Source organism: Cyanistes caeruleus, chromosome 8, assembly GCF_971803275.1.
Source record: "Cyanistes caeruleus chromosome 8, bCyaCae1.hap1.1, whole genome shotgun sequence".
Taxonomy (NCBI): domain Eukaryota; kingdom Metazoa; phylum Chordata; class Aves; order Passeriformes; family Paridae; genus Cyanistes; species Cyanistes caeruleus.
In genome coordinates, this window is record NC_141708.1 from 30,264,607 (window position 1) to 30,289,491 (window position 24,885).

Here is a 24,885-nt window from a genome sequence, read left to right on the forward strand (position 1 = left end):
ATCACTTACCCACCCCTAGCTGGGATGGGCTCTTTGCTCTGACCTTTGTGAAGCTGCCCCCGCTGCCCCGCTGTTAACACATTCTCAAGACCCTCCTTTGTGCCTCTGCTCACATACTAGCAGCAAAGTCTGCTACAGTTGAATTAATTAAACAAACTGCTCCAAGCTTTAATCTTTTATACAGCAGCCAGTGCAACAGAAACTATCTCCTGAGTCCCATATTTATACACATCCAGCAGATGAAATGCATGTATGAAATACTGCTTCCACATGTGATCTACATGCCAATTGATATACTGTTCCATGATAGCTGCTTCCTAAACCAAGCAATCATGAGTAAAAACAAAAATTATAGCAAGGACAGATTTGTCCTCTTACATTGAATTTCAATGATCATGATAAAACCTGCAGGTATGCAGAAAACAGGTCTCTCAGTGTACAGAAAATTTCAAAATCACCAGCCACAGAACTACCAGACAAACATCTAGACTTTGCCAAATCAGGGTTAAAATTCCACGGTGGTATTTCCCCACTCCAAAAACTGGGCAAGGAATGTGAGATGGTATCAGATGAATCCTAACATTTTTGTATGGGTTTTACAGGACATCTGAAACCCCTCAGGTGAGGACATAATTGACATCGTCTTGGCACTTCAGTTTGCTCTCCCTGCATGGCTCTTTGAGACTCTATAAACAGCACAAAACTCACAGGAGCACCTTATGCAAGGTGGCAGCTGCAACAGATAACATCTCCTTATTGGTTTATACAATCCAGCCTTCTAGCAAACATCTCCAGTTCTCAGTTCAGGCCAAACCCTTTCTTCCTTCCTAATGTATGAGGTTAGTGTCCAGATCAGCACTGAAGAACAGCTCTGGTACCCTGGGCTATGAGATTTTACATGAGTTGGGGAGTGAGTGTGAAAAATGTTAGTGAGTCTCCTCTCGGCTACTGTTCAAAGATGGTACTTATTATTACCAGAGAAATTAGAATACTTTAAGCCCACTAAGTATTTAAAATGCAAGTACTTCAAAAAGAAAACCTACAAGGTTTTCAGCAGTGGCTTTCAGAACCCCACCCTCAGCAAAGAAAGTAAATGGGAACTGAGCACTTCTCAGAAAACAGGGTTGTATAAAACCCCCAGGCCAAAAATACTCTTCAGAGATCCTCAGAGAACATAAAAGATCAAAACTTCAACCTTAGTCCTTCGTATCTGAAATGCTAATAGATGCTTAGTACTGTCTCCATCTGCAGCATCACAAAACAAGTATTAGAGGTAATCATGTTTTTAAGGAGTGTTTCCCTTTGCCAGAAGCATCTTCAAAACTCAGATTCAGAATTATGATGCAGCATTTTCTGTCTTGCCCCAAACAAGGTTTTCAACAGCTGTACCAGTACTGCACTCTTCTTATGTGCTAAAGAACACTGGAACATTGCAAAACTACAAAGGCTTATCCTGTCCATTTAACCAGCATGTCACATGGAGACAAAGCATAATGCAGCTCTGTGAAAAGTCCACCCACAAACTTCATTTCACACTATAAGAATGAGGCACTTTAGTTCTCTGTCTTCCTTCTTTCACAGGAGTTCACATGACAGCAACTTAAGTATTTTGGAGACTCAGGAATATAGCCTCTCAAAAAGTTACCTGCTTAAAAACAGAGTCATAAATGATATTTTGGTAGCTACCTTGCTATTTCTTTCTTGTTCAAAACCTTTGTATTCAGTTTGTTTTAAAATGTAGATAAATACCTAACAATAAAATAGAGTAGCTGTCATTGAAGAGAAAAGCTGTATCATCTTATTAAAACCTAACTCTAGAGAACTAGAATCCACAGCACTTTGAAGTGAAATAAAATGATAGCAATAGAAATACTTTTTTATTAATAAAACACAGTGTCTTAAATTGCAAGATAAAGTTTAAAAGACACTGCAGTATTTGTTATCAAATAGGAGACATTTATTTTATCAATGAAACCCATTACAAAACCCCATTATACTGACACAGCAGTAGCAAAAAGGGATAATCCATCTTCCTACATGTACACATACAAACACACTCCTTTTACCCAAAGCTGGCAGAACACACCCAAGGGAGCTCCAAAGGGAGGGACCAAAGGAGCAACAAACCCAAATATCAACTGTCAGAAAAGACACCCCTCAGCAAAGCTATATTTGGAAGACAGTGTCATGTTGTTAAAATGCTGTGTTCATAGAACTAAACAATCACATAGTAAAAAGAAATTTAAAGGAAGGGGTAGTGAAGAAGATTTAAAACTATTATTTTAGGAGTCTATTTTCCCTAAGCAGAGATGTAGGAAATAGTGAGAACTGTAATAAGGGGATTAAATATCCCTGGAAGAAGTTTTTTATAGAAACAATTGAATCATTCCTATTTGGTTTTATACAGATTTTACAAGTCCCAAAATAACCCTTTCAAGCATTTCACTTCATAACTAATTAATTCTCTGCAGTGGGGAATGACAACAAACTTGGAACAATTTTCTGAAATGAAGAGACAGCTGATGGCTTGGTTTCCCAACACTGCTTATCTTCAGGATTCACTGACAAACTTTGCCACTGATGTCCCCATGCAGCAGTCTCAGCAAGGCCAACCTCCTGCATTTACCTTGAAAAAATGGAAAATATCCTACTGCCAGGCAAAGGGAGACCAATACCTTTATGGCAAAACAGCATACCAGCAATTGGTCCAGTCCTATAACACACACCTGCCATAAACTCAAGATGCTGGCAGGGTAGATTCAAGGATACAGATTAGGAACTTTTGCCTAAATGCACTTCTTCTGGATGTTACTCCAACAATAGTTAAACCCAGAAACCTCTTTAGCTATGCACAATTAGCACAAAATATGGTATTTCCAGTAAGAGTATGAAGAATACTGACATCAGTTAATGATCCTGCTAAGTCACCTGTATGGATGCTGAGGGCCCTGCTTTGGTCACTTAATTTAAGCATAGGCACTGCTTCTTTGATTGTACAAGGAGATTTGCCAGATGAAAATCTGCAGGAGTCAACAGATGTGTGTGTTGATTTGGCACAGCCTGATTTTTGCTAGTGGGGGGCCCACAAGGGTAGCTTCTGTGAGAAGCTGCTATGAGGTCCCACAGTGTATGACAGAGCCAACCCCTGATGGCTCTGAAGACAGACACAGTGCTGGCCCAATTATAGAGCGGTTTGTAATAGCTCTGTGGTGATACATTTAAGAAGAAAATCAAAACAATGCATGCAGAGTTTCTTCCCCAGGGGTGGGGAGGCACTGTGGCCACCACCATGGCCAACGCCATGCCAGCGTGGCCCATGGTGATATGCTGCCATGGCAGCTGCCATCTCAGTGCGACCTGCGGTGAGCCTTGTCTGCCTGGCCACCCCTACCCAGCTGTGCCACAGGCAGAAGGACAGGGGTGGCAGCAGCCTCTCCTTCCTGGTGCCCCACATGAAGAAAGGTGTTAAATAGCCCCAGCACCGCTGCTGCCTGCTCAGCAGCAGTGGAGCCACATGGCTAGTGGCAGAAACATGGCAAGCAATTCCCTGATGTAGAATCTAGAAGAGATCAACTTCTCGGCATTGCGGGATCTTGCAAGAATCTTTGAATTAGTGGAACTGAGTTAAGAAAATTAGGAAATTAAGATTTTAACTAGAATAGAAGCAACTTAAAAAATTCAAGGTAAAAGAAACATACGAAAATTTAAGGTAGGAGCAATATAAGTAGTTAATGATTACTAGGTTTAGTTAGTTAAAAGCAAGGTTACATACCTTTTGTTTGTAGAAAAAATGTAAAGTAGTCAACAATTGCCAAAATGAAATTAATATTCCAAGGATATATGTAATTTACTTGTCTTAAGTTGTGTTTGTAGAAGACATAAAGAATAGACTACTGTGAATAAAAAGACCATGTCTACACCTACAAGCAAGGGATCTGAACTGTGTCCAAGAGAACCAGGAGGGCTGCCAACAGGACAAAGCTGAAAAGATCAAGCCCAAGGAAAAGAAAATTTCATTAAAAAGACCTCAGACCCATTTTAAAAGAAGAACTGAGCATGCCCAAAGGGGTGTGGAGCTCATTACGATATGAGACGAGGAGCAGGTGGAGTCAGGCAATGAATATGTACAGACATATTGTGTAATCATATGTATATGTAATACTTTGGGGAATAAATAGAAAATAAGGGACAGTGGGGAGTGTGCACATTCTTGGAAGATGACTCCAGCATGTTGCCTGGCCATAATAAAGCATACTACTTTATAACTTTAAGTAGTTAGAAAGTCCTTTGTCCATGATTTTATTATTTCAGAACTTGTTGGTGATGCTACTAGCATACTTGTTGGCAACCTAAAGCAGCAGCTTTTCTTCTAGTCAGAGGACATGTAAGAAGTGAGGACATGTAAGAGAAAACAACATGGAGACACCAAGGTCAGTGGAAAAGAAGGAAGGGGAGGAGGTGCTTCAAGCATCAAAGTGAAGACGATGCCTTAAGTTTCAGCTTTCATATTTTCCAGATTCTATACTGCGTTGGTATATAACTCTGAACTTCATATAAATTGTTAGCAAGTTCTCTTGAAAGTTCAGTTGGACAAAACAGTCCTTTTCCAGCCTGAGAACACCATTGCAGCTTCAGGCCCAAAAAGTATAAACAACAGTGAATTGAGGAGAGCAAACTGGGAGGATGGGACTTGAGAACCTGAAGCTGTAATTGGACAATTAGCCCAAATATGGAAATGGACCAAAACTTATGAAAGTATAAAAACTCATGATCTAGAGTCCATATTGGGTGGCCGGGCTCTTGTACTGCCCAAGGTGTATCCTTTGAAGGTCATTTTAATAAATACTACTTTATTCCTTTTTCACTGTCTAGCCTCTGTTCCAGGTAGCCTCTCAAGGCATCAGAGATTCCTCTGCAAGTATAGTGAGAACTATAGTGAAACAAACTCCCCTTATAATGGATGAAGTCAATGGGGGATGCAGAGATCTACTTGTAGCCCATGGGAAAAGTGCTCATGCCAGAGTGCATGGATGTTAGAAAAAGCTGTGGTCTACTGGGGGTCCTGAATAGACAGGGCCCCTGCTTCCAGAGATAGAGATAGCCCTTGCTTTCAAACTAGAGCAGTCTATCCTTGAAAGATTACACCTCATGGACAAGTGACCCACAACAACAGTTTTGGGACAACTGCTTGCCCATGGGAGAGATCCCACAGCATAGCAGAAAAAAGACTTGTCCCTGAGCAAATGGAAAAAGATCTTGAGTGATGATCTGATGAAAACCCCCATGCCCTGTCTCCCTGTGCTGTTGGTGGGAAGGAGGGAGGGGCTGGGGGTAAAAAAGATGTTTTAAAGGCTTATTCTACTTCTCATTATCCTCCTCTGACTCTGTTAATAATAAATTTACTTTATACCTTTGAATTTGAACCTGTTTTGCCCTTAGAGTGTTTTTCTCCCAGTCCTTAACTCATGTTCTTCATTAATTTTTTCCCCATATCCTCTGCCCAACTGTAGAAGGAGAGGGTAAGCAAACAATTTTTGCCTGGCATTTGGCTAGTATCAATCCACAGCAATATGCCAGCCCTCATAATTAGGAGAAAGAACCCATTTAAATGTCATGACTAAATGAGGCCTGTAAGACCCATCTCTATAATATGCAGGTGAGCACAATGAAGTTAAGGTAACAAGCCTTGCACAGATGCAGCTGGAGCAGGGTATGGTCATTGGAGTCAGCTGAAAGTTGCAGTCGGTCAGATGGGAGATCCTCCAGACAGGGTAATCCCACACTGAAGAGAAAAAAAAAAAAAAAAAAAAGAAAAAAAAAAAAAAAAAAAAAGAAAACTTTGAAGTTACCAGGTGCAGCATTAAGCAGATGCCAGTCTTCCTCAGTTGAAGTAATTGAACAGAACTTCAGGAATGAAAAACAGCTTACCCAGGTACTACTTCTGAAAAATTTAGCTAGAAGGCTGTGATGGGAACAGGATAAATGACAATTCTGTTGCCTTAGGAATTCTTTTGGAAAACGAGCCAGTGTAAAAAATCAACAAATTAATCACCACTGAACTATTTTCCTCATAGCCCACACAGTTCAAGGAGGGAAAGTGTTTCTCTGCAATCAGACTGTGAGAAACTATCCTGCAAATAAGAATTCTCTCTCTCTCTTTGTTGCAATGGGTCTTCACATTGACTCTGTCCTGTTAATTAGCCAGATTCTATCCCAGTATTTGCTTGAATCAAAGCAGCAAAGACATATGAACATCAACTATCAGGTAAGTCCATGAAGCACAAATGCTTTGATGGTCAGTGGTACTCCCTGTACCAGTTACCTTCTTGTTTTGGAAAAAAAATTAGGAACCTTTGGAGGAAAAAAATAAAAAAACACCACTGAATCCTTTGACAGAACATATTTCTCAATTACAGCAAGCTCTAGTGTCATCACAACCAAAGAAAATTGGCAGAGGATTTGGCTATAGCAAAGACAGTCCTCTAAGTATGAAGTTTCCCATTCTGTGAGTTCTGAGATCTGGGCATCACTGTACCCCCTTTTGTGAATGGTTTTGAAGTGGTGGAGCAGGAGAAATGAGAACACCCTAAAAATGGGAGCCAACATGCTTACAAGGACTATATGCTGCATATTGGTATCTGCAGAAGATGCATGGAAGCAAACTGAATGGGTACACAGGAACATGTGCCAAGCCAAGCACAAAAATAACAGAAAAAATATAAAAACCCAGTATTGCATTCTGTGTGTTTTTTATAAAGCACCTTGATGATAGAGGCCCCAAAGACAGGAATAAGATGTTCCACTTTGTAAACATTATTTTAATGCCTTTGAAGGATACTGGAGTGGTCCAAAAATCTTGGGGAGGGCTTTCACCTACCTTATTTTACCTCTATCTTCTCACATACACACTCAGTCTCAGGCTGCTCTGCAGACAGCTGCTTATGTGCCATGTTTGAGTAGATATGTAACAGAACAGTACAAACAAAGAAGGAAAGTGCATGAAGATAAAAAATGGGGTTGCAGAGAATGGGCATGAAATACTCTTTACAGGCTTGCCTTATCTCCTGGGCTGCACTTTCTCTCTCAGAAGCTGGAGACCAGCTTTCTACTCTTACAGCTCAGGGTGCTGAACTTGCCGGAGGAGTATGGCATCAGGCTTCTGCTCTAAGTCATCAGCACTCTCAGGCTGCTGTTTTCCAGAATACCATTGCTGCCTCACCTCCTTTCCTGAGGTAAGATATGCCTTTGCTACTTACTAATTGATTCCTAAGTGCATGAGAGCTGAACAATATATACATTTACACAAACTATACTATATTGTGTAAAAGTAAAGCTTTGGTTCAACCAAAGGCAGCAGTCTCCAAAGGAACCAGATGGGCCAATAGGTGGAAATTACCAGCTCACAGAGATACAGTAGAATTCAGCATCATGGTGCATCTCTGACTAAGTTCACAAAAAAGTATCTCAGATAACAAGAGTTTATGAAAGTAAAACCATCAACAGCACAGCAATGGGCAAGAAATTTGATTGTAGCCTGTAAATCAAACATCAAAGGTCTTACAGGGCCACCAGTGACAGGTGGACACTTAACATAAATGTGATATTATATGCCTGATATAAAAAAGGTCTCTTAATATCCTGTCACATGCATAAGTAACTCACACTGCATGTAAATGTCATATATCTAGTAAATAGTTCATTTAAGATAATTTATGTACAGCTTAAAATGTACTTTAATTGTATTATTCTAAAGGTCAGATAATGCAAAGAAGAACAGATAAAAAGGATACAAAAGCTTACCCAGACGATAATTTGAGTAGCCTGCTAATAGCTTATATAACGTAATGGTGCTTATTAAAAAAACCCCAAAAAACCAGTATGTAAATGAGAAAGAATAACTAGTGTGACAGGATCAAGATTAAAACTCAGGAAATTACCATTAAGGCAGTTCATCCCAAGTTTACCTTTCACAAAGCAGCATAAGAGGCTTAGTCTTCGGTATACAGCATACAAGTGTGTCAAACAATTATATCATGAAAGTATAATATTCACTTTCCAGTACAGATGTGTTAAACAACTGGATTTGGGTCCGGATCTGATTTTCACTCCCACCAGACTCTGGGAAAGGCCATATCCTATGTTTTGAACATGTCATTTCAGGACATTAAATGAAAACTAGTTTCGAAATTCACTTTCAAAAACCTGCACTACCCAGCATAAGAGTAATTCTGAACAAGTTTTGAATTCTGGCAAATTTAGCTTTACCAATAGAAGCTAACAAAACATGAAAAGAAATGTTGTTACTGATAAGCCCCTAGAAGGAAAAACACCATGTTCCCTCTAGCCTTCTTAAAGTCATACTGGTGTATACACATCTAAGATAGTCTAGAACAATTTAAAAATAAATATTTGCCTCTCTTTTTTGTTAGCATGTTTGTGACCTACAATACAGGACTGGTAATTTGAACAATCCAAGAGGGTGTCTTTAGGGAAGGAAGAGTAAGACATGCTAAATACAGTGTACATTTACTGTCTGCATAGAGGGGCTTCTCATACCTTGTCAGATCTTCCTTCTTGCTTCTCATTTGACACCATCTCTACTATCTCAGGTTGTTGGAGTTGGTAAGAGCCACAGCAAACAGCTCCTGTGATTACTGGCATGTTTATGCATCCCCAGAAACTACGATTCCCCCCAGATTTCCAAGAACATTCCTGAAGAATATAGTCTGAAAAACAGATAAAAAATTTTACACAAAAAGAATGTTAGTTGCCTCCTTGTAGCCTGAGCAGGATCTAAACACTTAGAGATTTTGTATTCCTGCCCAATAGTACCCCTCAAGGGCAAATGACTTGGACATGTATCTGACAGTACCAGCAGCAGGTTTCTGCCTTCTGCTCTGACACCTCAGCCTTGTGCAAGCTCAGGTTTAACTTCTCCTGCCAAATAGCTGCGTTTGGGCCTGCTGATGGAAAGTTGTTTCCTGGCTGGTGCTTGGTCCCTGGCAGCCTGAGGAATGACTCAATGGTGCCATGTTCTGGTCCAAATGTCTTCAGAATTTGTGCAGATACGTGGCGCAGCAAAATAACACTGTGTTTGTCCTACCTTACAAACTGTGAGTAACTGAACTATTCAAGTTACTCCTTCTAGCCTTCAGAGCAATCCATCAAATCAGACACTTATGGATAGTAAGGTTTTTGTCCAGGGAAGAGAACTGGAAAGAAACACTAGAATCAGAAAGGCATTTTCCCCCAGGCCAAGTTTACTTTTTCCCTTTTAATTGCTATCTATTACCACTGCAGTGATGTAGGACATTCTTGTGGCTCTAGTTTAGCGACGTTTGATCTTTTACGCTGATTGTCTCTATTAGATGGTGCTAGAAAGTTTCATCCCTTGGGAAAGGGAGGAAGCTAAATGGATATTTTGTGGACCAGTCAGAACTATGAGCACTTTGGCAAGTTTGTTGCCCTAAAATGACACATTATTATATAAATTTTTATTAATTTTTAAAATGTTACATTCAAGGAGAAAACGTACTTTTAAAGAACAGTCTGAGATACTACAGGGAGAGAAAGAAAGGTATACAATCACAGAGAAAGACATAGAACCTGAAAAACCACTGGAGTAAATTTACTCATAGGATCAGTCACACAAACTCAAGGCCCTATTTATGGATCACACTACTTGGGAAACACAGACAGCAGTTAAAATATTCTTCCCCAAAACTGGTCTTTGTCTGCTGGATGAGGTTTAAGCTTGTGCTGAGCTCTTAAAAATTACAGTGATTATTTTCAACAAAAGAATTATATGAATTAAAGGCAGAAGGAAGCTCCCAGATAGCTGTAATTCCAGATGTAAAATAATTTTCTTTTAGAAAGTATTCATGATACAAAACCAGTTTTATTTGCTTTGCTATTACACAATTGTATGTTTATTACTTTTTTTCTCACTCACCTTCTGAAGAAAGAAAAAGTAAATTAAAACAAAAAGCTGATAGTGAAATACATTATGAAATATGAAGAATCATGGGACAAACTGACCACTCCAGTGATTAGGAAAACTGTAAACTATTTAAAGAGAGCACTTTTCAATGCTCTTCATTAGAGTCTGATTACCTCAGCCATTAACATTTGGCTCTTACCATGATGATTGTGAAACACTGTTCACACTAATGGACAAAAGAAAGTTGACATGGCTATCTTGATTAACTCATCAATAATAATGTGGAATAATCTTTCTTCATTCACTGGATGATTCATTCAGATGTGCTTTAATAACGCACATTGTTGTATAGTAAATTAGCATGAAGATTATCCACCTCTGGGAGCTACACTCTACTTCAAAGTATTGATCAAAAGATATTTCAAATTTGAATTTTACTTTAAAAAAAACCCCAAATACAAACAAACAAAAAACCCAAAAAACAAACAAAAAAACCCCGATAAAAATAAAAAAAAAGATCAGAAAACAATGACTTCTTTTTAACTGTTCAGTACATCAAGACATACAGCTCTCAAGTTATGCAACTGACTTCAACCTTTAAGCCACCAGATACTCAATATGTAAAAAATACACTCTCCACCTATTTGCATTCTTCTTCAAAGACTAAAGCAAAACTCTTGTTCTTCATTAGACAAATATAAACAAATAAAATGAAGCAATCCTTACCTAAACAGATAAGAATATAACTAAAGTCCACCAGGCTCTTTGTGGATCCAGCCTTGCAAACCTCCACTCACATGGGGTTTTATAGGCAATATGACTGCAAACTCAAACTGTGCTCATAGAAGTCAGTCCTATCTCCATGCAAAAAGACCTGACAAGTCAGCTTCTTGCTGAGAATTGTCTGTGCAGAAGAGGAGGTGAGGTGCTCCTGGCTCTAAGCCCTGCCATGGTCCCCATGGCAGGTGATGACCCACCTCAGCTCTTTGCAGCAGCAATTTTCACATGCCTCAAACAGATAACTCTGTGAAAATACAGTGACACACACACTTCCTTGCAAAAGCCAACATCAATAGTCAAGATGATTCTCAACCTTCTCAATTCCCTTCTCACTGTATCTTATTCCATTTATTTTCTCAAAATCACCACTTCATTTCTGAAAGTACATCAGGAAGTTGTCTTACATTTTAGCTCTATGCTACATGTTGCAATTGGACCTCCAGAGCTCTGAGGATAGGCAACCTACTTCTTTCACCTTCCTGCCTGTACCCACCACCTGCCAACAGCAATCACCCTGAGTCAGGTGTTAACAATCATGTGCCCCTGCCATACCCAGTGGCAGAGGCTCAGAAAGTAAGACAAGAAGGTAAGACAGGGTAGAGATATATATATGTGTATATATATATATGTATACGTATCTATATATGTATATATGTAGCAGCATCCTAAGCTAGGCAGGGCACATTTGCACTTAGTAGATCGATTTTTCCTCCATTGATTTTTCTAATTGCTATTAGACCATGTAAGCCTGTAACAATCTACAGCATCCCATGGTGGTGACTTCCAGAGTTTAATTGCATGCTGTGGGAAGAAGCTACTTCTTTTGCCTGTCTTCAGTCTACAGCCTGAGGGGTTTTTTTAAGGGCTCCTGGGAGTTGTATAGGAGACTAGGAACAGTAATTCCCAATTCAATTTTTTTTCATTAATTTTACAGCTTTCTATAATCTCTTCCTCAATTTCCTCTCTTCTGTGGAGAGAAGTTCTAGCTGTTCAACTGCACTCATGGTTAACTGCAATGATCAAAGTGTTTTTCTATCTTGTTCCCTTCCCTGCTTTTTTTCCTAATTTTGTCTGCCACTGAGCATCGATTAAATGTTTTCAAGAGCTGTGATAATGCCATCATGACAGTAAGCAGTTCAGAGCCCATTACTGTGCATACAGCATCAGGTGTTTTCCCTGTGTACTTTAATTTAATCTGTACTGAATGTCATCCACCTCTTTAATTTCTACATTCTACAGGATGGAACTGTTCTATAGATACCTTTTAAAACCTTTATTGTTTCACTATCTTTAGTTAACTGTCCTAATAATTTCACATCAGTGAATAATATCACTATACCACCACCCACCTTACAAGTCATTATGTATCAAGATATAGAACAGCCCAGGACTAGCACTCATTCCCAAAGGACTCTCCTGTGATGTCTCTTCATTGACCAACCTAATAATTTATTCTTGCTCCTTGTTTTCTACCTTTAATCAACTTCTATATCCATGCGAAGAGCTTGCACCTTTCACAGTTCAGCTTCTTTAGGAAGCCCTGGGGAGGGGCCACACTAAAAGTCTAAAATGGGGAAGAGAAGAAAGGAGAAATAACAAACCACTTCAATTTCTTTATCTCCCATTTTCCCTCTTTCTGACATGCATCTTGGTTATAATCTGCCACAAAAACAATATTTTTGAAGACTGTTGTACTTCATCTTTTTGTAAACAGTCATTCTTAAATAGCAAGATTCCCAGTGGCCATTACACAATATATATATATATATATATATATATATATATATATATATATATATATATAGGCAACAAAATTACCTAACATAATTTCATTAATTCACCCATTGCAAAACTGATTCATAGGATGGAAATTACTACTGGGAATGGAGAAGGAGAATAACATTTGTTTGACAGCAAAGATTAATTGGAAAATGAACTGCGTAATGGATGCCTGTAGAGGAACAATTAACATAATGGAATATTGGGGTATTCTCCTATCTTTATGTGCAGTAAATAATCTATATAAATCCCCCCACTCATAGAGATGAGCATAAATCCCACATAAATATTCAAGTACTTTTTATAGTTACAATGGGAAACACATCTTCCTGTTCTTTCTAGCTGAAATAGTGCTTATGTGCTCTTTTCTCTCAGTGCTTTATGTGACAGCGATTTCAGCAGGCTGAATGTGCTGCAGAGCTAGAAGGACAGCTGTTCATCTTCTACATTCCAGTGCAAGAGCTCCAGCAGGAACGCTCACACCTCCAGCCAACGCAATTGCCATCAATGCTGCCAGCAGGATCTGTGAGATTTCCGTTCTTTCATACACCTATTGTATGACAACACTTGAATTGTGTAGGTTTGTCATTTCAGGAGACACAATTCAAGATCTCTGGAGTGTATTCTCAAAGCTCAAAAAGAATATAAACAAAGGAAATGACATGCAGTTTTATGATCATTACTATAAAACATTTTATCAGCTGAGGGACAGAATTTCAAGCTGCAATATATATTCACATGAATAATTCTTCGTTAACTGGGTAATTATCTCAATTTTACTAGATTTCATTTATTCTAGATTCTTAACCATTGCAGCCCAGTCTAGTTTGGGTAGGGATCTTGCCTAGAAGCTGGACACTGAGCTTAGAGAGGCAAAAATACTTTTTTTACTGCCATCAACCTCTAAGATTTGCAGAATGAGAAATAATTTCATACTCTGTGTCTTTTTTTCTGAAGTCTGAGGAGACAGGTACATTGAAAAGTCACTATAGAGGGAAAGGGGGAAAATAGTGAAATCATGTCTTAGGTGTGTAATTAGGGATTCTGATAAAAAAACCCCACAAACCCACGGTGCTGAAATTCTTACATTTAATTAAAATTTCCCACCAAAATCTTCTTCCTTCTTTACAGAAGGAAAATATAACCTTGAAAAAAAAAAATAAATCTGTTTTCCATTTGGATATTATTTTGACTGAAAAACTTTCATTGGTTTTACTGGGCCAGAAAGGAGGTGCCAGTCACTGTGTGTGTTTTCCTTTTCATCATTATAGGAAGAAGTAGTTATTGGACTGCATGAGGAGTATTTCTATACAATAGAAATACTTTTATAATAGAAGTATTTCTATTACATAGAAACAGTCCTCATGCAGTTCAAAGTCTTCCATGGGCTCAGCTAAATACACTTCCTATTCTTCACAAATAAACACATTTGCAAATCTTTTCTGGGACATATTTTTGTCCACACATTTATGTTGCATTGTTCTCTTGTTCCCAGAAAATAACTGCACTTAATTAACAAGCCTTGTACTTTTATCCATTTCATACTTCCATTAAAAATTCCAGTATCGTAGAATTAACAATATTTAGTGAACCAATTGTTTTCCTTAATTATTTTATTTAAGAAACAAAAAGTTGTACTTTCCATCATCATCACACTCAAAATTGCATGAATGGGGAGAACACGTAAGTATAAACTTTGAGAGCAGTGAGAGTGTAAGAATGAATAAAGACAACATTATTTGCCTGCTCCAGCCCACAAACATGGTCTGACTACTACACATAGTAGAAGCTATTTATATACTGATGCACATGACATGCATTAATAAGCTCTCTTAGGGTTTATGATCATAAAATATATTGCTAGAAACAATAAAAATAACTGAGGGTGGGGGGTGGGAATTATCCTTGAAGTAAAATATTAGTAAATTAATTCTTTTTCAGTATATTGATTGAGATGTTCCCATTTGTAACAAACTCAGTCCCATTTACAATGTATAATTTGGTTGAGAGTAAGAGGCGAGAGGATTAAGTACTCTCAGTTCCTCCATAATGTAGCTGCACTGTTGAACCACTGCCACTTTTTGTGGCAAAAAGTCAACGCATGAGATCTATCTAGACAAAACCAGTTAAACCCTCTTTCTAAAAAGATCTTATTTTCAAAAACCACACCAATATAGGAGGGATAGGATATAATTTGAATGCTACTATTTGGTTCTCAGTATCTAAAACAGCCACCAGGCTGACAAAAACACATAAAATATTCTTCTACATATTACAGATGCATATGTGTGTGTGTCTGCAAAATAATTTGGTTTAAATATGTTTAAAAATTGAGGGGACTAGGATCCATGGCTTTTCTTCCATTTTGAAGTATGACACTCCTTTACTATTCCAGTATCCTTTAGATACAGATCACGTGTGACCAGATCAGATTTCATCTGAGTGAAGTCTTGGGCTCTGCATTATAGGAAATAATCCAAACACCAAAAATAGCTGCTTGAACTAGAATTAATCACAGCATCAAACCCCATTCCCCAAATGGCTTCAGTGACAGGAGGTCTGAGGAAAAGCATGTAATAGACGGATCAGGGTGCATATTTGATTTGTGTAAAAATAGGATGCCATATCACCTGCACTAATATGTTGATTTAGTATAGTCCTTCTATTGAGGGGGCGGTGCTATTATCAACATGGTAGAGCTCACTGTACAATACCAGGCATATTAACAGCATTAATCAGTTCACGAAAACATAAAAAAACAAAACCAGAAACTTTTGAAATCCCTCAGTATGTACAGGTTCTCTGACATAAGCCAGACTATAAATACTTCATTTTGTGTATTTAATGTAATAATAATTTTCTATTTTTTTAAGTTAGTATCTGCTGCTTTAGTCAGCTTGCTTTGCTGATAGAGAGATCTCTTTCCCTGGTACCTCATTTCTGTGTTTTAAATTGGTTTTCTTTTAAATCAGACCTTTAAAAAGTTCCATAGTATCATCTTCAATCAGAAATATAATGTTATTTTTCAAATAAAACCTTGGCAAATTAGATACCTTTTATGGACAACACACCAACTTAATTGGCATGTTTTTTTAAATAAACCTACCTTTTACTGAAAAATGTAAAACCTCTGCTTGCATACGAAGTCCACCTGATTGTGTAACTTGGTTAAAAGACAATAATCATTACAATAGGGTGAAGACATCTTCACATTGTTTTATGATGCACTAAGTAGAATATGAGTAAACAAAATAATCATAAAAGGAAAATATTAATGTTACAAATTATCCAACACAAAAATAGTCATTGTTTTTGTGTCAGCTCCTGAGGCTGCAGGGACTGTCTGGTCCTGGGGTGAAGGACCAAGCACAGAATTGGGTGCAGCAGAAGTGAATGCACCCCATGCTGACAGGCTGATGGTGACCCCAAAAGCCAGGATGACTTTTGGCTACAACTCCTGAAGGCTCTTGAATTGGCAGAGAAAGAGAAGATGCCTGCTGCTCCAAAGAGGAAAGGTCCCTTGTATTCCCAGTGTCCCTGGCTCCTGCCTTTTGCTGACCACTTCTCCTCCATGCTGACCATGGGATGACAAGGGAGGGGAAGCATTAGAAGGGTGAGGAGTCCTGTGATAGCTACACCATGCCACAACCCTTGTTGTTTCCTTATGTTTCATGAAAAACTAACTGTAGTCAACTTTGCGAACTTTATCTGAAGAACTCACATGAGCTCTAAAAGCACAAGTATTTCCTACAGTACTTTGTTCTGACTAAGTCTCTATGAAGTTTCATTACTATCTAGGCCTTTTCATTGATATTTTATTAATTTGTATACTACAATAAACAGCAGTTGCAAGTGACTCTAAAACAGCTGGGGTACAGCACAAGTCAATTATTAACTGGAAAAACATGAATACTGTGAGTGACAAGTGTTTGATAGACAGATTTTTCTGATAATGCAAAAGGCAAAGAAGGCCCAAGACTGGAACTGCCAAAGAATGCTCCTTCTGCATGTGACTCTGGCAACTCCTGGAAGAAAAGTCTTACTGATTGTCAAGACCTGACTCTCAAGGTTTCCTCCTGCTTGACTTTTAGTTCAAGGCTTGTGTTTTGGGCTGAACAATTATGTAGGTTTGCAAAAGCCAAAAGGTTCCCTTTAGCATATGTACAATCCCTGTCTGTGGAGGTACCCTGGGAGCTCTTCACAGACACAAACTCTAAGAGGGCTCTGCATATGCAAACAGGTGAGTGAGCCCTCTGATAGCAATAGCTAATGGTATTATCAGGTCTTGTACTGATATTAAAAGCCATGTGGATTTTGGTGCTTTACCACAAGGTGCTGCTCCCTTTTAGAGGCATTTGGTTCTGGAAAAGTCCACTTCCATTTTTTTCATGCTGCTATGTAGCAAATTAAGCTTTGGTGAGAAGTATGGGCAAATAAACTCTCAAACATCTTGTCTTCAAAATCTTAATGATATTTAAGATTGCTTTTTCTTTCCCCCCCCCCCCCCCTTCATTTGACTCACTGTTTCAGCAGAATTGAAGAGCTGCTGGTGCAGCTTAGAGCAGCAGTTGTTGGCACATTACCTACCACCCATGCCTGCATACTTGGGGCACAGGACCGTGTACAGACTTATACATGTGACTGCTGGCCCGTCTTATCCCTCTTCCCTCCCCCGCAATGTCCTAGCTTCGGCCTTAGGACAATAAAGGGCATGCAGGCTGCTTTTTTGCTCTTCGAAACACCCCCGGAGAATCATTCCAGGCAGAGGAATGCTCACTATGGCTGTACCCATAGTAGAGCTAGAATAGCAGGTCTGCATGACAAAACTCTTCTCAAAGCTATCCCATCCACCACTGCTATTTGCTTGCCTGGGATTTCTTGCCTCTCACTTCCTAGAGATGGAGAAGGGGTGGAGCAGAGCCCTTCACATAGTGATTTGGTCAAACACACCAAAAGAAGGCTTTCCCTTTGCACAAAAACAGAGAATGTTTTTAGTTAAACCACCTAAGCTACTGATGCATCTTCTTCAGGTTTCAGTAAGTCTAGTTGCACAGCGCTTCAAGCTTTTTCCACCCACAGCTACCCGCTCATCCACCCTTTCTTATGCATATAATAAAACAAAGAGTAAACATGCAAATCCCGAATCCTTTTACCGTGTCACTCAGAGCTACCCCATCACATTCATGAGTCTGCCTGTCAGAATACAGCTGCTGTGTTTACCTGAATGTTCAGAGTTTGTCATTTCATGACTGAAGGCTGTGAATTACAAATAATGCAAGTACTGAAATCATAGCCCAGTGCTAGCTGCCTTGTGGGAGGGACTATAAACTCTGCAGCCAGAGTAAACAGCAGGATACTTTGAGTGACCACTGCTTCATCGTCCCACACATAGTTTATTCATTTTGTCTCATTTTGATGACATTAAAAGCTGCTGTAGCATAAAAGGAAATAATAATCTGCAAGAGAAATATGAAGAGCAATTTAGTACTCAGGCAAGCTAACAGATCTGGAACCATGGCATAGCTGTTACTATCATCAACCATTCTAACTGAGCATAAGGTTCAGTAAATTATGATTGTCAAGGAATACAGAAGTAAAGAGAATACATGGAATTTATATGACTTTTCATGTGACCCAAAGAGGTGCAAAATCAACCATGCTTTATTAGATGCATTTGGGCCATTGTGCAGAAGACATAAGCAAAGTTTAAAAGATTTCCCTCGTTTTCCCCAGTTTTGAATATTATCATTCTCACTTCTCAAAGGTTATTAAAAATTATTATTACTTGATTTCATCAAATAATTGGTGCAAATACAAAGGAAGCATGAGAAAGTGAATTTCCCTCATCTTCCAGGCAACATTTTATCCTTTATGCACAAAGCATCCAGGCAGATGCTTCTGAATGAATAGTGAAAAGCTCTGCTGCTAAAGCTGTAACAGGGTTAGTCTGGACACAGCAAAGGACTCTTCACAGAAATCCTCCAATAATTTCTGCAGAAGAGCTGATTCCTCTGTTGAAGTGGAACAAATCCACTGAGCCTGACAGACCTACTTCTCAGTATTCACCAGTAGGACACCCAAGGCAGGCCCACAGTTACCAGCCCAGTTAGATTCTGGTAAGGAAAAACCCTATGCAATCTTCAGAAGAAGCCGAAACAAAGGCTCAGCAGCCAGCCATTGTAGCTTTAACTAATCAGAGAGAAACCACCTGCAGAAATACCCCCTTTTCTGTTTACTCCCAGCAGAACCTTCCAAATGATGATTAATCACTGAATAAACTGAACAACTGACAGTGACATGATGACAAAGGGAAGGCAGAGAGGGGCAGCAGCACTGGTGGATGTGGCTTGAGCATGGGTGGGTGGAATAGCCAAAGAAGATGGATGGCCAGAAAACGCTTGACACTTAAGTATCTCCTGTGTAGCAGAAGGACATCTATGCTAAAGTGAGCTGCCATCTTCAAGCAAATAATGCTCTGCACAGCAAACTGACACACTTCCTTCAGCTGTCAGCAGCAATGCAGAGGGGCACCTTCCTCAAGAATGAACTAATGAAGATTTTGATTGGGATATGAAGCCCTGATAATAGCAGAAGTAAGAGATACTGTATATGACAGGATAATCCATTACAGTGAAAAGCATCGTAAATGTTTTACTGATTATACCCACATACTATCCTACCTATGTCCCTACTAATTTGAAAAATGATGAATCATAGGGCTCAAACAGGACTCAGATGAGTCAATTAGACTAACTAGTGATATCAAAAGCTCATATTTTTTGTACTTAGGAATCAAGCATGTTTTGCCTAACAACAAACAAAGATGAGCTGTGTTTCACACTCTCAGTTGACCAAGTCATTAGCAACATGGAAGAATACTTTAAATTTTCTGTACTTTTAGATGCTTTTACCCCCAATGGAGTCTTTTCTGGGAGATGTTTATTAGCTGGAAAAACATTTTCAGGAAATGAAATATTGTCTTGCAGTATTCTGCTGATTCCACTTCTAATTGTATTAGTCCAGGGTTACTTTAGATGTTTCAGTGCGTATCCACATAACGAGAAAACTTTGACTGCTATTAGCCAGACTCTGCACATTCAGTATTCAGACCAAAACTGAGCTCCAGTGTACAACTGGGACATCACTTTTTCTTACAGCATTTGTATTGCAAGTGCTTTAAGATTAAGCCTTAGGAACAAATTCTCTATTAATCATGGTTTGGGCAGTTATTTAGAGTAATGCAGAATGATTAGGTGAATCTTCACATATGCCAGGAGATACGGGGCCATTAAGCACCTTACTGCCTTTGAAACCACAGCTGATAACGTCACCTGATTTGAAAGGTGCTTTTTCTTGGACAGTCTTCTGCCAGTTTTGTTTTGGAAGAAACAAGTAGCAAAGTTCAAATGTTAGTAGGAGTAAAACCTTTTCCGCTTACTTTCTGAGTTTCTTAATTTTAGGAGTCTAGCACAGGTATGAAAGAGGATTTGAAACAAACTAAATTTTAAAAAAGTTTTGATGCTTTGGTTTTCTGCTTTTGGGATTCCCCTCCCCCCTCCCTTCTCATTAGTGAAAAGAGAGGATAAGGGGAATTACTGGGGTAAATAAAATCCCTGATGCTTTTACTTTAGCTTCAGATTAATTTAGAACATTTTCTATTTTGAATTACTGTACTGAAAGCAGGAATATCTCCTTGTATCTGAAAATGGCTGTGAATATTTTCTATACCACAAAAGGCATTTTTTGTAGGGGAAAACATTCATAAAACACTTCAGTTATACAGAATATAAATTAAGTCTGAGCTCATGGAAATTTGCATTTTCTCTCTGATTTAATTGATAACAGACAATTAAGATGAAATTTATTGTAAGGATGCATCTGCACTTCCAGACTCCAGCCTATGTCAGTAATTTTATAGTATACTTCCTCGGCTTATGGTTTAGTAGAATTTAGCTTTCCATTTTCCTACCATTTTCTATAAAAGGTCTCAAATGTAGCTTTAAAAAAATCTTAGCTTTAAAAAAAAACATTGAAATAGACATTTGAGGGCTAAGACATTTAAACAAATCCAAAGTAATTTCTTGGGGGCAGAAACATCCAGGAGCTTCCATCATTATAGAATTGACATCTTGTCAAAGTGCTCAGAGAATGACTTACTCAGAGTGTGTTTCAGCAACAAACAATGCAGAGACTATTCCTTCTGTACACTCCTGCTCAGCACCTGAGGTGGATTTGGTGATTTTGCTGTAATAATGTGCACAATCACATTGTGATTGCAATTGCCAAATAGTTGAAATGTGTTCAGCTGCATTAGAGAAGCCTCTAACACCCCACCTCCTCAACAGTAAAGGCAATTTCCAGCTTTCCTATTTAAGCTGCTTTGCAAAAGGGGACAGAGAAAAGTGTGCATCTGAGCTATATTACAACACTTTCAACAAGGCTTGGAGCCCAGCCTCTGATCAAGCACTACTTCTGTATTCCATATATGACATCGTGATTTCAGCTCAGACAACGCGAATCCTTCTGTGACCTAAACCCTTTTTGAAGAAAGAATTTGGTTCCCAGTCTCACTTATGAACTTTCAGAATTCTACCTGCCCGTACTGCTGGTATTTCCTAGGAACACTGGTACAAAAGTGTGCAAAGTTACAATTTTTGTACTTCTATCCTGCTATATTTGTTCCATTCCTCTTTCACATCAAACAGTTCCTTGTGACAACTACCTGTACACTATAACGAGCAATCTGCACAATTTTTATGTTAACTGTTTTTATCCCTTAAAATTCACATCACTCACAATAGATGGCCAAAATCTTCCACTCAAAACCATTCCTACTCTTTCACTGCTACAGTCAATACTAATTCTCAACAAAGTTTGTCAATGTCAATTAGGTGCTCATCCCAAATTTTCCAAATCTCCAGTTACTTTGAGAACTCCTAACTCTTAACAAGAATCGAGCTTCCTATAAAAATCATCTAAGAGTCTTGAGCCCCAGTATTGTCTATTCCAATTGCTCTGCACAGTTCTTTACCCAGGGTCAACACATAAGTTTAAGGAGATAATTTATTCTGAAGGTGCAACCTTTTCTAAAGAAAGGAAAATTTCATTTGCAGCTCTATTTCAGTAACTATTGCCAAATTTGCTAAATATATTTTCTCTACATTAACACCGTTCTGTTACAGCACAGACTTTTCCACAGTTTTTTTAGAATACCACTCTGTAATCTTTGCTGTCCTCACTCAGATTGTTATTCACAACCTCAGAAGCAGTAGCTTCTTGGTACTGCTTTTCTTCACATTCCTGCTTCTACATCTGTATTGTTTATCAGCTCTCCCCATCCTTTTTTAATATATACTTCCAACAAATATTTTGCTTATTTCCTTTAAATTTTGCATATATGTTTCTTTTGATCCAGACAGGATCAGGAGAAGAAGATAAAATGCTCTGAGGAAAAGATTTTCTCCTCTATTTATTCCTGCTTTTATTTTGCATGACTGTCGTCACTGACTCTTTGGAAAGAAGTCCTGGTGACCCTTGAAATGCATGGACAAAATAATTTTAGAAGGCTCAGCTATAGACAAAGTTAGAAAATCTATGAACAGGGAAGAGCAGAGAACTTGTTTTGTTATTGTTCCTTAATTTTCTTTATGATATTCCTTTTCTGAATTCTTATAAAAACATACATCCCAGTGAGCAAGGAAGTAGTAGAAGGGAAATAAGAAAGTACAGACAGTGCATTTTGCCTTCAAAATGCTTAAAACATCTTGTGCTTTTTCTTTGAAACAGTGAAGATTGATGTCTTTTTAGGATAATGCTTCAAGGAGCTTTACAAAAAATACCAGCTTCCTTTCAGCAAGTTCTCTGTATGTGGCAGGATATTGGTGAAAATCAGCAAATTTGGGATGTTAATGTTCAACCAGGTACAGTGAAGGGTGCAAAGCACTTAAAGACAGATCAGCTTGACTGATTCTGTACTCCAGCCTATTTAGGCAGGCATGTACTTTAGTTGTAAGTTGCCTTGTTTAATTAGCTACTGAGGTGTTCCATCTTCATCCCTAGTGCCTCGTGTCTTATAGGATGTATAAGCAGTCACTGCTTGACTATGACAGAGCAAGGCTTGATTCTTCTACAAGATGTCCCATGGATGGGGACCAGACACCATTGATTAACCATTAACTTCTCAGTTCTTAACATCAGGGTTTTGTTATTTTCTTTCAGTGATGCTAAGACAGACACTTTTGAAAGATCTGAAATGCCATGTAGAAGATGACAGATAGTTTTGTGTAATGTAAAAAGGGCTGATTACACATGCAATTTAAGAATAAGAAAAGCATAGGAAGAGATGGTGGAATTTCTATGAAAATTTTTTTAAAAATGCATACACACACACAAGCACACTTGAGATGTGTGTAGAGATGTCTCTACTGAGTGTATGGCTAATAAAATACATAAGCAGGATTAAAGCAAACCTTGATGAGAATTAATGCAAAACCAGTTTCTAGCAACTAGCAAAATTCTTCAGTCCATAGGTTTATGCTACTTTTGCAGAGGGACGAAGAGACACTTGTGGAAGAAAAGGTGAGGTGGACTGGACTCAATAGCAGAGAACTGTCTGCAGAAGACATTGAACTAAGAGTACTGCTTAAAATATGTATTTTCAATGTGCTGTGTTCACTGAACCACCTGAAATCTTCTTTACCATTGATCCTTTCCATCCTGAAATACCACCACAATATAATTCTCAGGTGCTTTGGAAGGATTTCTAGGTGTTCTGCTATGGAATATTTTATGCATTTAAGTTATTTTAGGTTATTAGTTCATTGGCAGTCCATATATTTACTGCTTGTTCCCAACTCCAAGCAATTATATAAGTGAGAAATTTTCATTAGTGCCCATGAAAACAAATCTAGACTAGTACAGGGTATTACAGTATTCACAGTATGCATGTTTTAATTTTTCCAATTAGTCAGACAGTTCTTCTGACCTCTGAGTTTCCTTTTCCCACCCCCCCAAGAAAGCACCAAGAGGAGGGTGCAGGAACCAAGGCTTGATATTGCATCAAAGCCTTCAAATTTCTTCAGCCATTTCAAATTGTGGTTGGACTGCCAAGGACCACAGAAGAGCACAGACCTTTGGTGATCTGCACTTAGTGCTGGGCGGAGGCCCAAGTTCCATGATCCCAGTTGCATGGGTTTGCAGGATGGTGGAACTAGTATCTTGATTTACAACGTCCCAGGTGAGATTAGATCACATCAGAGCTGACCAATTGGCCAATGTGATGTTTTGACCAGGCTAGGTAGCCTGTCCAGACATCCCACAGTGCAGAGAAATAAAATGACAGTACTGAAAAAGCACTCATCTACCGAGGGAGAGTCAGGTGAACTTTCTTGACTTAGTATATCCCTCAATTTCTTTAGAAAGACAGGGATCTTGCTCTTCTCCTCCCAGACATGTCAATAATTTGCCGGACAACAGAGATAAAAACAGTGCCATCTCCAGCTACCCATCGCACACCTCTGGGAGTGGACACAGCACCAGCCCTGTGGCTGCCCAGATCACACCCAAAATGCAACTGAAAGCAAACCAAACAGCACCTCACCTGCTCACTTTGCCCCAAAGACTAGCAGTTCCACAAGCTTAGCAGCAGTTGTAGGAGGCACAAGAAGCTCCTGTCTGGCCAAGGCATGTGGCACCTGCCAGGCAAACACTGCCCACCAGATATGTGGCACACCCACAGCCCTGTTAACTGCATAAGGATCTGAGGTCACAGACTCTGTATTCCCCATACTCTTTCTTCATGCTTCCCTAGTCAACAATGGCTTGCATGTACTAAATTTCAGGACACACTGAAGAATCGTGCCATTTAACCAAGTGCAAGGCAAGTCTTAAGTTCTTGAAAGTTTTTCCTTTTTTGCCCCCAGTCCTTTAACTGACACAGAGTAAAAGTTGTGTGATTTACATGTGCCTGGAAAGGATGGAAGCAGCTATTTTAAACTGTATCACTTGCTTTGAGTTCCATCATTCAATTAGACATATATTTTTAGCTTCAGCAAACTTTCTTTTCAAGAGGTGGAATGCCAGCACAGTACACTAGCAGAACCATTAGCTGTCAAAATAAAAAAGGCTTCATATTCACAGAACAACAAGATCAACTACATGTGATAGAAATAAGATGGCAGTGCACTTTTACTTTTCAGCAGCTAGAGCAGTGTTTTCTGTATTAAATTTAATAGGCATTTTACATGGAATGTCAGATATTTTTTGTTTCTGCAAATAGGGTTCTTTCCTTTAAAAAAAAAAAAGAAAGAAAGAAAAAAAATCTATGTTTCCTGCTGCTTATACAGGGAAAACAGCACAGAAATTGCAGTCTTACACTAGCAATAACC

The 24,885-nt window shown here is 38.8% G+C and overlaps 1 protein-coding gene and 1 long non-coding RNA gene across 5 annotated transcripts in view; one reads left to right on the forward strand and one right to left on the reverse strand.

The window, feature by feature from the left end:
* The window catches only part of LOC111941947 (uncharacterized), a 90,943-nt gene that overhangs the window by 28,513 nt on the left and 37,545 nt on the right, over window positions 1-24,885 (reverse strand). The window contains exons 2-4 of one of the 4 annotated variants that reach the window (XM_086899820.1): window positions 12,070-12,284; window positions 8,557-8,726; window positions 5,686-5,782 (exon numbers count right to left, since the gene is read on the reverse strand). The gene's annotated coding sequence lies outside the window, so the exon portion shown is untranslated. Of the gene's footprint in view, window positions 1-1,935; window positions 5,783-8,556; window positions 8,727-10,666; window positions 11,281-12,069; window positions 12,285-24,885 lie in introns of those variants that run through there. The other 3 variants (XR_015289802.1, XR_015289803.1, XR_015289804.1) reach the window with 3 other exon arrangements.
* Window positions 5,675-16,967, forward strand: LOC147651961 (uncharacterized). Its single transcript, XR_015289811.1, has 3 exons — window positions 5,675-5,932; window positions 7,118-7,232; window positions 12,875-16,967. It is a non-coding gene; the product is annotated as an uncharacterized LOC147651961 (long non-coding RNA).